We start from the raw sequence: 13,954 nt of genomic DNA on the forward strand, positions 1-13,954 counted from the left end.
TGTCGTATTTACCAAAGGAATCTTTGTATTCGATACATCCGCTTTCCAACCATCCATCTGCGTGGCCGATTGTGAGACAAATGTCTCGGCGATCTGTGATCGGTTCTAGCAAGTTTTTGGACACGCGCTAGGTAAGACGTGGAAGTAGGGATACTGAACACAAGGTCTGATCGATGCACGAAAATGTACCTGATGAAGAAGTCATAAATCTCTACGACCCATCGTTCAATTTGCAGAGATCCAAGTTCTACCACAGTCGATAACATGACGATGAGCCCCAATAGTGATGATCGTTGAAATCGTCAATGATTATGAAGAGCAAAGGGATCTGTGAAAACAGATTGGACAGATCATTCTTACACATATCGGAATTTGGCGGAAGGTATAAGTTGCAGATAATCATTTTAAATGGTGCTATTATATTCAATGAGATTGCAGGGATGTTTGTAGCCAGTGGAATTCTCGTAGCTTATACGACTTTCTTCAGGAAAACACCCACACCTTTACGTCCTCTACCCTTTGTTTGATAGTCGCATCTGTCGTAAACATAACCGCGAAAATAAACTTCATTCTGAGGAAGTAGGTGAGTTTGCTGTAGGCACAGTAGCAAAGGATTTTCTTCCTTTAGTAGGATTTTAATATCCTCACGGCGATTCGCCTTACGGAGGCCATCTCAGAGCTCCAGACTCGGGTCCTACAACCTAAGGAATCTGGATCAGGGAAGGCTGCGGCGCGAGTGCGCAGCTGCATTACAGGAGTTGGAGTGGCGGATCGAGCGCAGTGAGCAGGTGGAATTAATAGCTGAGCAGTTTGGCCGGGCCATCAAGACTGGCTGTGACAGAGTCCTACGGCGGCCTAGACCAATAGACGGAAGTCTTGTGCAGTGGTCAGTCCGCTGATCAAGGAATGCCTGGAGCTGTCATGACCCCCGCATCTGAGGGACCATCTGTTAACCCCAGGTGAAAACTCGGGAAAAGGTGGTGATCCGCTGACCTTAGCGTGCTGCGCGTAAGAGTTAGATCTGCTAGAAAACGGTACCAGCGTTACGATAGCATCGGTGATGCACACGCGGAATATCTCCAGATCTACTGGCGCATTCGTGGAAAATATGTACATGCCATCAAGGAAGCCAAGCTCAAACGCTGGCAGGACTCCATGCGTGAGATGCAGGGAAACCCCTGGCAGCTCGCAAAATCATGTTACCGGCCAAAGCTTTTGGCGTTCCTTGATACTCTGTTTCCCGATGCTCTGGAATCTGCGTGCTCACCATGCACGCAGATTAGATTTTTAGGATATGGGTTTGACCCCTGACTGACATGCGTAACACATTTAAAGGAGCTGAAAAAGGTAAAATGTTTAAAAATACTAGACGTACTAAGAGTTCTATCTAATATACGGTGGGGAACTGATCGAGTTTACCTGTTGCGCTTCTATCGAGCTCCCTTCCCGTTTAGATTACGGCTGCATGCCCATTCTTCCGCTCAAGCCACCGCTCTTACAAACTATCTGAAATAGGTACGTTTCGTTCAAGCTCCCTGGTGGAAAAGGATAAGTCGGCGTTCGAGCGGGGGTAATGTCCTTCCCTGGATCGCCGGCTGTGAATCCCGTAGATATAGTCCGGGTGGTTTCTCAAATGGCACTGAAAAAGGCACCGGGAATTCACGACCTTGACCCGGATATTTTTCATTATTTTCTGCCTGTCATAAGAGAGCCATTTGGTAGATGTTCTCGGGGTGTCTTAGCTGGGGTTACTTTCCGACTTTTTGCAAACCTGGATCTTTCCTCTCTTAACATCTGGATCATCTCTACTTCCACGTCTTACCTCGCGCATGTCCAAAGACATATTGGAACCGATCACAGAAAGCTGAGACAGTTGCCTCACAACTAGTCACGCAGATGGGTGGTTGGAAAGCGAATTGGATCGAATATAAAGCTTCCTTTGGCCAATACAATAGGACTGGTAGCGCGATCCACCAACTTGCTATGTTTATAAGCCTGATACTCAATATTGCAAGTAAATTTATCCCTCTAACATCTGGAAACCCGAGGCGCCTTGCTATTTCTTGATAGGACGAATTCTAAAGAAGAGTGCATTAAGGGAACATCGCAGGGCTTTACCTTATTTCAATCAAAAGCCTACGACAGAATTGCTCTGCGCCTTCCGAAATGCGAGAGCTATATGCCGTCAAGTGTTACGGTGTGTTAAACGCAAATCATGGCTAAGTTATGTCGATACCGTTTCTCAGCCAACTCCATCGTCTGTTGTGTGGAGAAATTTTGGGTCATGTGTGGATTAGAACAATCTCCGCTGCCGGTCGGACTAGAAAGCAACGCCATCCTTGTCACCTTTCCAATTGATGTGTCCAACTCGTTTGGAAATAAGTTATGCCAGTTTTTCTTACATCGTCATATTGTTCTGAGTTTATAAATATATATGTTGCAGGTAAAACGTATCCTATTTGTTACTGGAGACTCGCAAAATGAATTAAATTTTCCCTTTTCCTTTTCCTTTGATGACCTAAGTTATATCTTGAATAATTCCCGTGACACTTCTCTTGGAAATGGTAATATCAGGCTTAGTACGATAACTTACCTCGCGGATACTGCATTACATGTTTTGTCCATTTACAATAAAATATTTTCTGATCAGGTTTTTCCGGTCCCTTGGTCAGAAGCATTGGTAATTCCCATAATGAAACCTGGTAAGGATAAATTCTCCCCTTCAAGTTGTCCTACTCCTTGACCAATACTCTGTGCAAGTTGATGCAACGAATGGTAAACCGTTGTTCAGCGTGGTACGTTGGAGAAACGCCCTAATTACACCCGAACAATGCGGTTTCCGCCAAGGTAGATCGTCCGTCTCTCATGTAGTTGCGCTGGTATCGGTTGTTCGCCTGGTAAACGCATTCCTGCTTCGCCGTCTCGTTGCTGTATTTTTCGATATGCGAAAGGCGTACGACACGACTTGAAGAAGAATAATACTAAATACATTGCGTTAATGGGGTATAAAAGGGAATTTCCTTGCTTTTATCAGGGGTTTCTTTAGTAGTCGATCTTTCCAAGTTCGAGTTGAAACGACGGTATCCAAAACCTTTATACTAGAAAACGGAATTTACCGCAGGTAAGTTTTCTAAGTGTTACCTGTTTGCCGTAGCGATAAACAGTATAAAAACTGCTTGCGGAAACCAGTTATATGTAGATGATTTTTCAATTTATTTTGCTTGTAGAACTTTACCTACTGCCGAGGGGCTGCTCCAAGACACAAAAACCCGTTTAGAATTGTGATATAAAACTACTGGATTCACCTTTTCCGCGGAAAAAAACAAAATTTTCTTTTCCCGGCTGAGGGAACATGTTGACCCTGAACTGTTTATATGATGAACCAGTTAAACCATGCACGCAGATTAGATTTTTAGGATTTGGGTTTGACCCCTGACTGACATGCGTAACACATTTAAAGGAGCTGAAAAAGGTAAAATGTTTAAAAATACTAGACGTACTAAGAGTTCTATCTAATACTCGGTGGGGAACAGATCGAGTTTGCCTGTTGCGCTTCTATCGAGCTCCCTTCCCGTTTAGATTACGGCTGCATGCCCATTCTTCCACTCAAGCCACCGCTCTTACAATCCGTCTAAAAAATAGGTACGTTTCGTTCAAGCTCCCTGGTGGAAAATGTTGAGCCATCTCTTTGGTATAGACGAAACCAATTGTTCTTCTTCTATGTAGCTCGCACTAAAGCGCAACTTAATCATTCGATCTGTGATGAAGTGTTCTCCAACTCGTATTTTAATTGATATCAGGAGCACCAGAAATTTACTGCTCCGCTAGATATTAGAGCTCATCACATTTTCTTATCTCTAAATGTACAATTACCTCCAGTTCTTACTGTTACTCAATATTATTACCCCCCTTGGCGGCCTTCTCTTATAAATTATTGCTTTAGTCTTATCGACATCAAGAAATTACACATATCCGGTTATCTTAAAAGAAACATTTTATAATATTGTAAATAGTGTGAATGTTGATGCTACACGGCTCTAAAAGTGATAATTCTACTGGTTGTGCTTTTGCGGTTGGCAATAGAACATACATCTTTGGCCTTCCCAGCGTCGTCAGTTTTCCTCGCAGAGCTGTATGCATTAAAAAGGCCTTAAATAAAATTAGCTAATATTCCGACACGTTCTTGTCTTTTCTGATTCCATGAGTGCCTTGCAGGCGATTACCGACATATAATTGAAACACCCTGTTGTCTGTGAAATACAGTCTACTATTTCTGAAATGACTCAGTGTAACACAACTGTGAGCTTCTGCTTTCAGGCAATGAGCGCGCTGATCTTGCAGCAAAAGAGGTTTTTTTTGCAGCCTCTTTTCACTAATCACGTTGTTTCGGACGATCTCTTCTGTTTTCTGAAGAAAGTGGTTCGTGATGACTGGCAAAGTGAATGGAATGCAACCATCAACAATAATCTTCGCTCAGTTAAGAAAGCTATATCACTGTGGAGCTCTTCATGCAGGAATAACCATCGAGAGGAAGTTATTATTTGCGTTTGGGAATAGGACTCGCTAAACTTACTCAAGGAAACCAGAATCAGAGTAATGCACCGTTTGTTTGCTGCGACTGTGAACTAACGGTACCTCATTCTTGTGGGCTCTGTCTGTTGTGCGACATTGCGTTGGAAATTTAAATTAGGAGCTAACATCCGAAATATTTTAGGAAACAATGTGATGATGTTATCGAATGACACATTTCTTACGGCGTGCGACTGTATTCGAATATTTAATCATTATTGTAAATTTTTTTTAAATTTTTTATAATGCGTTTTAGAATTTTATTATTTCGCCCGTGATACACCTTTACATTGTTAATTTTATGTGTCTCGTCTATTTATGCCATAATAAGTTTGTTGTTTTAATTTAGATTTTTGCTATTATTATTTCAGTGAGATTTTATTTCGTCTTTAGCATATGGCATAGGCACTCTAAGCTGTTGTGCGAGAATATTTTTCATTGTGATATTGCGCGTTTTTATTGTTTGTGTGTTTACTGTTATTTAATTTTTAGGTTTGCTATTGTTCATTTAAATTGTTTATCATAGTAATATTATGTCCGGGCGCTTCGGTGTGCGTCCAAGGAAAAATTAAATTATCTGTCGTCTCACGTTTCGGTACAGCATTACTGTGTTATTTTCGGTAGGATGACTGGTAGCTCATGCCACGTCGTTAACAACGGTCTTGTTATTAAACCTGAAATACATTTTAAGTAGTTACGATGAAGATGATAAATCAAATCACAATAAAAAAGTTGTTGATCTGCTGCACTACTGAACAATCGGAGATTATTTTAGCAATTTATCAAAAAATATCTAAACGATTTCTTCTGCGTTCTTTTAAAAATCTAGAATCAAAATCAAAATGTCAGCCAAAAAATAATTAATTAGTATGACTCAAGTACTTTGATTTAAAATTAGATTCTTTAAATCTTAGTGGAATTTGTAATTTTTAAGACAAAAATATCACCCAGGTTTTGCGTTTTGTTAAACAAATTCTAGATTACATTCGGATTTTAAAACATTAAAAAATTAGAAATTCTGTTTTTTTTTTAAATTAAATTTATCATATGAAAAAAATTATACAGTTTTGTGTACGGCGACAGATTTACGTAAAGAACTTCAAACGTGGCTGAATATATAAAAAAAAAACAAGGTAACAAAACACTCGTATTTAGAAATATATAATTTAGGAAATAGAGGCTTCAGTATGTTTTTAAACATCGATGTAGTGTATGAACAAATGTAATACAAGCGCTCATTTAGTTATTAGAATTCTCAGTGCAGTACAAGTCAAGACAACTCGAAATACGGTGAACCAAAAACATTGTTCATCGAGCACAGTGCTGCATCCACTACGGCAAAGCAGTTTATTTAATTGTGTGTGTGTGTGTGTGCGCGCGCGCGCGTGTGTAAAGAACATTAATTTGGGTCCCAAGAATTACAATCTGGCTTAATTTTACCTAAGGCACAGAAATCAGGGCGAAATTTTTCGCTAGCTGACTTTCTTACGAAGCGTTTTCAAACCTATGTTTATATGAACTTTCAATTCAATTTTCCGCAGTAGAATATGTTCTGAAAGTTTGTTACATTCTTTATGAATCACCAGTACATCGATGTTTTTAAACTGCTTTATTTCTATTATTTCTAACATTATTTATTATTATTAATTATTATTTATTATTATTATTTCTGACATTATTTCTAACTGCTCAGTGATAATATAAATAGTTTACATTCGAAACCGTCTTAGAAAATTAATCACAACAGAAAATTAGTACTAATGCATATATTTATTTTTAATTTACCCGTAGTTCATTTTACACTAGCCTCTTATTTAATACTGAGGTCTACTTATAACAAGTCCTGTTACAAGAACGGAAATTTATATTTTAGTTTTTTTTTTAATTGAAATTTTTCAATTAATTCGGAAGTTCTTAAGCAAAACGTAAAGAAATAAGGGATTATGTAATAGTAGATTATAAATGATCTTGTGTCGTACATAAATTGCTAGTTTGCATAGACTGTTGTAAGAGTATATTTCTGCAATTATACGAGAAGTATAAATATTTTTTGCTCGATATCCGATCAGAGTATATATGGACACCTTGATTCGAAGGTTACCTTGGACAGATTTAATTTCAAGTCAGATACGTAAGGTATTCATAATTAGCATGGCATTTTGCCTAGGCAAAATAACAATATGATGGAGGAATTTTTTTATTCCTATTCGACATATTTTTTTGGACAAAATAATGACAAATATACGAAAGGTTGTAAAGATTCTCACATGACCAATATTAAATCGATAACTGTACATTCAACAGAAAATAAAATCGAAACTGTAACAGTATAAGTGTACGATTATAGTAAAGTAATAATAGCGATTGATCATGTATCATCGCCAAGGCTTCATCGGGTTCTTCTCAAACTTTTTTATTCTGAATGTTTTTACTGATCGCTTGGTTTCAGAGTCTGTTTTTTTATTAAAAAATACAGGTCCAGTTTTAACTGAAAACAATTACATTATATAATAGAATAACTAATTTATAATGAGGAAAAAAATAAACTATAGCACAAAAATAGATTAAAATCGTTAATCCTTTATATAAAAATTTGATGTTGACACCATATGACTTCCTTGTATGCCTATTAAATTTCATGTACACATTTTTTTTTAAAATGAAAAGTACTTAAAATTTCATTTCATTTTACTTCTGATATTTTTTCATATATATTTTTTATTGTTATTATTGAATTATTATTTATCGTAATTTTTTTTTTACAGAGGTTAATAATTATTAATAATCAATACATTTAAATTAAAAAAAAAGGAGATAAAGTCTGATTCGAACCGATGTGCCATGTAACATCCAAATATTTCATTAATTAAAATTTTATTTGGCTATAAATCTGGAACCAATGAAAATAAGTACCACTTACGAAATATATCGTTGAAAAGCTCTCAACGAGGACTTATTTCTACAGTTAAGAAAAAGTTCAAAATCGAGATTTTTTGGACACTTTCGGTTCAGTCGATTGCAATCAAAAAGGGAGGTGGAGAACTAGATACTACAGCAGTCCTAAATCCAAAATTTCAACATCCTACGGCTTAATTGTTTCAGAGTTATGCGAGATAAATTCGTACGTACAGACGTCACGCCGAAACTAGTCAAAATGGATTCAGAGATTTTCAAAATGAATATTTCCGTTGAAATCTTAAAACCAAAATTTTTCGAGATCACTATACTTCTTTTACTTCGTACAAGAAAGTAAAAATTAATGGAAACCATTCATACATTCACGATTCAAATCATAAATGTATAATTTCAAATGTACATTCAAAAATAAATACAAATTTTTTTTTTGAACAAAATAAATTTTGTTAAAAAATTTTCTAAATATATTCTTTCCACTTACAAATTCTGCCTGATAAGCATCCCTACTCTTCTCACTTTTGGTTGCAGTACGAGATACAAAAGTGGTTGTTCATTTTAAGAATGAGTTCAACTCCAAAAAATCTCATGAGTTTGATAACATTTCTGTGCTTATGAACAAGGGATGAATGAACTCATGCTCCTGTTATATGTCAATCTGACAAAATTTTTTTCAGATATTTTCATGTATTTCTGGATGACGAAAGCTTTTAAACCTACCCCTAATAAGGCTGATAATGAAATATCATATAATAGGCCCACCTACAGTTTAAGCATTATACTGAGACCAATAAGGTGACTATATAAAGTTATGCTAAAAGTCAAATATGACCACAGTTTTATGCTGACATTGAGACTGGCAGTTATTAGTTACTTTAAATTTCTTTATTTGACTGGTCCAAAGGTGTAAAGAAGGAGTGACATAAATGTTATGTATTCAGATGTTAAAAACCTTTGATAAGGTGTCTCATGATGTCTTCATTGTATGAATTGATTAGGTTGTGAAAATTATTTCATTTATTTGATCTTTTGAAAAAACTGTTTATGTTATGTCAGTACTTTCATTACATAATTTTCTAAATTATTATTGTTATGTTTGGTCAACAGTAATTATTAACTTCATTAAATTTGTCGGACTAATTATTAATTATCAGAATTAAGTACCTTAAAAGAAATACAATAAATTTATGGTCTTTTTTATATTATGTTATTTTTTTACGCAATATCCATAGTTGATTTATTTTCAATCATATAAAATCAGAAATAAAAATCATTTCATAGCAACAAAAAAATATAGCTAATAATAAAGAAAATGACAAAAGTTTTATTAAAGTAAATGTAGAATATATATTATTATTATTTTTTAGAATCAACTAAAAATATTTAGGGTTCAACTGTAAATAGCTTATATGCTTGGATGTAGTATGATAATTACTTATATTTTCCTTTGTATAGGATCAGTAACTCAGTGATAATCAGAAAATAAGATTAGTATTACTCTTATTATTTTTAGATGTGAAATTAACATAAGCACACCTACCAAAAATGCCAATCATATGGAAGTGCGTTAGTCGACGGTAAGAAGAACTAACAGTAGGATCTTTGTCACCACCTTTGAAACACCAAGTTTCCAACACGCTGGAAAGTGGCTGGCAAAGAGTAACCTATTATATATTCTAGTTATAGCACCAAGGACTACTGGAAGCGCTCGAACGAGGAGCTCCACTGTAATAGAATCATTCCAGAGGGTCTTGTGCTGTGCCAGTCTACAGATCATCTGGCGCACCTCTGCCTAAGTGATTTCAGAAGATTGTAAGTCGGTTACAAAAATTGTGACTTCCTGACTCGCTGGTGGTATGAAATCTCACCCACCATTGTGTTGTCCGGGAGCAAAATTCGTTCAGCAAAATATTAAGGACATGGTCTTTATCAATTACCACACCCTCGCAGGTTGATAAGGCTGACAAGAGGTCATCTTTCCTGCGCTTATGTCCAAGGGCTCTATACACAATGCCCCAAGAGACTCTATTCTCTTGCTCCTGAACAAAGGAGCGCCAGGAATTAGGCTTGGAGGACCTAATGCCCTCCTACTGGGCAGCACGCCGATCAGGATCACCCTCTAGTTGCGCAGCCCTTCTGAGTCGATTCACAGACTGCTTCATTGCTGTCAGATTCTGAGACCACCAACCAGATATACATTCCCAGCCAGTACCCCTAGGAATGGGACATCTAATGGCAGGCCGTCAAGGTCTCGAGAAAAAAATCTCCAGTCTGGACTCCAACAAAGAAGAGAATTTCGGCCAGTCTGCCTTTCTATGCAGGAAGTGCCCCCGGTAAACAGAAAATGTCCCTCATAGCCATCGTACAGCTCATCTGCTATTTCAAAAAGTATCAACCGATGATTGCTAGAGCAGTCGTCGACCACAGATCAGTGAAGGATCCTACCAGGGATTTCTCTACCAGAGGTGATGTCAATATTTGTACCTGAAAAAGCCCTTCGTTCGTTAACCGTATCGACGTAAGAGGCCAACTGGTCTGCAAGATTAAATACCTCAAAATTTTGCTGCGTGATGAAACTGTCAATTAACCCACTGCCACGATCAGTGATCCCACTATGCCAGAAAATCGACTTCACATTAACATCGGCACCAGAAAGGATTGGACCATTACCCACAAAACGAAGGATCCTATCCCATCTCGCTAGGCGTTTCTCAAAGGGATCCCTGTATTGGAAATATGAACTAACAACTGAAAGGTTCTATCTGCAAATGGCAAGTCTAACCACAACATGATGCGCGTCAGAAACCTGCTGTATAAACAAACACACTACCAAGCGACTTCCTGCACAGAATAGCAAATATACAGGTATGCGCCCTACACAAAACTTTTTCCAGCTGTGAAAGCCTGGAAGATCACCCCTAAATACATGTAGATGCTGCAGAAGAACAACATCGAGGCTCCATCTCTCTACAACCTCACCTAACTCAACCTGGACTACATAACCCTGGGCATTTAGATGACCGAACCTAACCATCTAAGGAATTAAAGTACAGTGCAACTGCCCTTATGTTACAGCCACAATTCTTGCTAACAGCTGGTGCTCATGATTCTTGTGCATCCTCAGTTAGCACAGACCGGAGCCTCGGACCTATGCAAACAATCATCACGCTTGTGGCCCTCCTCACCACAATGGGTACACACAAAGGCAAACTTACAAATCCACTCCCGTGTGATCACCCCTATATCTACTTCTGAACCATCATTGTCGAAACCTGTGTTTGAAAAGATCAAAGGAAAAAGCTCCGGCCCTCTCCTCCAGCTAGGCTTCTTGCATATCTCTCTAAAGTCAGTCATGGTCAGAGATTCCCTGACCTAACAGTATATGAACAAAGTGCTCACTGTATTCCTTCTGTTCAGATATTAGACACAAGCCCACAAGCGTGACGACTACCCGCAGTGAGCCACAGGCAGATGGAGACCTTCTGTATTATTCTGTCACTCTTGCACCTTTTTGCCGCTACTGGTTCAAATGTGTGAAGTCAAAGATCAACTCACAGTTACAGATTACGGCCCCGCTCTAAAAGAGCACGAGCAGGACTAAGGGTAAAGGCCCCTTTGCTCGTAGCAGGGACCAGAAGTCGTTGCCATTCTTTTCATCACGATGAGGTAGGTGCTTCAACCAATCGTGCACCAAAACACTCTGAATCCCCGTGAAATGGAGATGAATCATCTGTATAATGAGGGCGCAAAACCGTTGTAACAGTTCTCAAAGAGCAAGATTGTGAAACTGGGGAAGGTACACACTCGACCACCAGCTCAAAAATAGCAGTGAAAAAGACTTTATACAACCCAAACCAACCCAAGCCAGCCACAAAATACCTCAGTATGATGAATGATCGTAAACTCAGTTTTGCTTAGCAGCTTTGGTGAGCCGCTGACAAAGCTGCGAGAGCCATAATCGTACTCCACCGGCTCATGGCGAATGTCATCAGACCGAAGGCCAGTAGATGGCAACTGCTGATGTCCACCGTGCATTCTGTTCTATTATACAGGGCAGAAGTGTTGTCCCAGACTTTAAGATTCAAGTAAAATCAGAAGCAGTTTGCGCAGGTGCAATGCACCACGACCTTGCGAATATCTCCCACATATTGGATGGTTTTTAAGTCTGCCATACTGTTGGTTGCTGGAGTTATACCCATTGCAATTTTTGCAAGGAGCGCTGGGAGACCATCGCCGAGGAGGAACGGAGTTGACGTTTTTCGTATGGCAAGAAACCTGGGATCACGAGACCAGAGGACAAAATTAGTTGTTACTAAATTATAAAATGACATATTATTAAATTACTTACACTTTTTACAAACAGAACAAAATAAAAGGTACCTCCTTTTCCGACTATTGTATGCAATATTCGACTATTCTACTATTTTATGCAATATTCATACAATGTGGATGTAGTGGAAATAGAGATGAAAAAAATTATAATAATTTCAGAAACATTAGTTAAAAGTTGAATTCCATTATTAAACTTTTCCTATAGGCTAATTCCCCGTTCAAATATTTCACTAAAGTTCTCCAGTCACTTCCATTTAATAGCCCAACTACACGTTCTTCTGTTAGAGGCTACCTTTCCCTAGTCATAATTTTCTAATCTTTGATAAAATCAGACACTGCCTACAAAAAACATCTAGTGTTTCTGGCATTAATATAATTATGCATTCCCAAATCATGATCTAACTGGGGGAATAGAGTGAAATGTCGCCTTATGCACTTGCACCACACTGGCCTGATTAGTCTCTACGCATGATTGAGGATATCTGTAAAACACATATAGCCCAACTCTCTTTCCATCCACATTGAACTCCACTTCTAATCTAGATTTCTCTAGTAGGCTAAGCTACGATTTAAACCCCCTTAATTTTTTCTATCATTAACTTAGTCAATTTACCGGGAATACTGAATTCTGGCATGTTTAACACTTTCATTAAATAGTTGAAATAGATTTCTAAAGCCTGCACTGACATTAAACCTGCGTCTGCTTCCAAGTACAAATCATAGTTTGGCATGTTTGTAGGAAGTCCAAATATTATTTTTAAATGAAATATTAAATTCTCTGTATCTCCAGACCTGAGCACCATACATCACAACTGTCTTACACGCAGCTTCAAAAACACTGTACTTCGCTGATAATGTAATATTATCTTTAATAAAAATACTTTTCCAGAAATTGTTCATTGAAGAGTTCCCCACGCGGTTTTATCTTACAAATGCAGGTTCATTGACAGCAGAGAAGTAAATATCACCCCGGATCACACGATGAAGTTCTGCGACAGGAGTAGCTGTGAGATATCCAGATTTCAATCGTGAACCGATAAAAAGAGCTACTTATGACACAGTATTTGTACTGCCATACAAGTAGTATTAACAATAGTTTTTTTGCTATTAGTTTGACACCATTCACTCTTCATTTATTTTTTATTTTTACTTATTAGTAAATTTAAAATTATACAGGTTGATAATTTTACTAATTTTGAAATTCTTTTCATATTATTTGGTGAATTACTGGTTAATCTTTTATATTGCATCATCATTTAGTTGATGCAATATAAAAATATAACTGAATGATTTCTTTAATGTGTTCTTTAACTACTTAAGAGAATATTATGAAATAACCATCAGTTTGATTTTTTAAATAGTAGTTGCAATCATTATTTAACAAGAAGAAAATTGTTAAAAGCCATAAAATAAGACACACACTAAACCTTTGGGTTGGTCTAGTGGTAAAAATAAATATTGTAATTCAGCTGATGTCGAAGTCAAGAGTTCTTAAGTTCAGATCCTAGTAAAAGTAGTTGTTTTTATTAGGGTTTGAATACTATATCGTGGATACCGGTGTTCTTTGGTGGTTGGGATTCAATTAACCATACATCACAGGAATGGTCAACCTGGGTCTATTCTATAGCACATGTTTACCGTACACTTACAGTTACATTCCAGCCGCTATTGACTTAATTGTTGATGCAACTATAAATAAAAAGATATTAAAAAAAGAGGCATGATAAACTTGACATTTTTAATTCTGTAGTCTCTTCCAAATAAGCCTTCACTTTCTAAATCAAAGACCAAGATAATGTATTATCAGAAATTAAACAGAAGTAACATTTTAAAAAGTTAATAAATAATTTTTGTTAATAAAAAGGATATTTCTGTATACATGTGTAATGAAAAAATTTAGTCTAATAACTTCATTACATGCACATTAACTTCAATACTTAATACACTGTGTATTGAAAAAATTAACTTCATTATTTATATGTTTTAGTTGACGTGTTATTGCAGTTGAATGTTATAGTTTAATAAATTATACTTTGTTCTCATCTTATCATTAGACCTCTGACATTAAATGTCTCTTAATTTATCTGTGGTCTTTGGAAAAAAACCAACCTGTACATTAAGTTCCGTCTGATTGTATTTA

The sequence above is a fragment of the Lycorma delicatula genome, chromosome 1 (assembly GCF_047948215.1).
Source record: "Lycorma delicatula isolate Av1 chromosome 1, ASM4794821v1, whole genome shotgun sequence".
Classification (NCBI taxonomy): domain Eukaryota; kingdom Metazoa; phylum Arthropoda; class Insecta; order Hemiptera; family Fulgoridae; genus Lycorma; species Lycorma delicatula.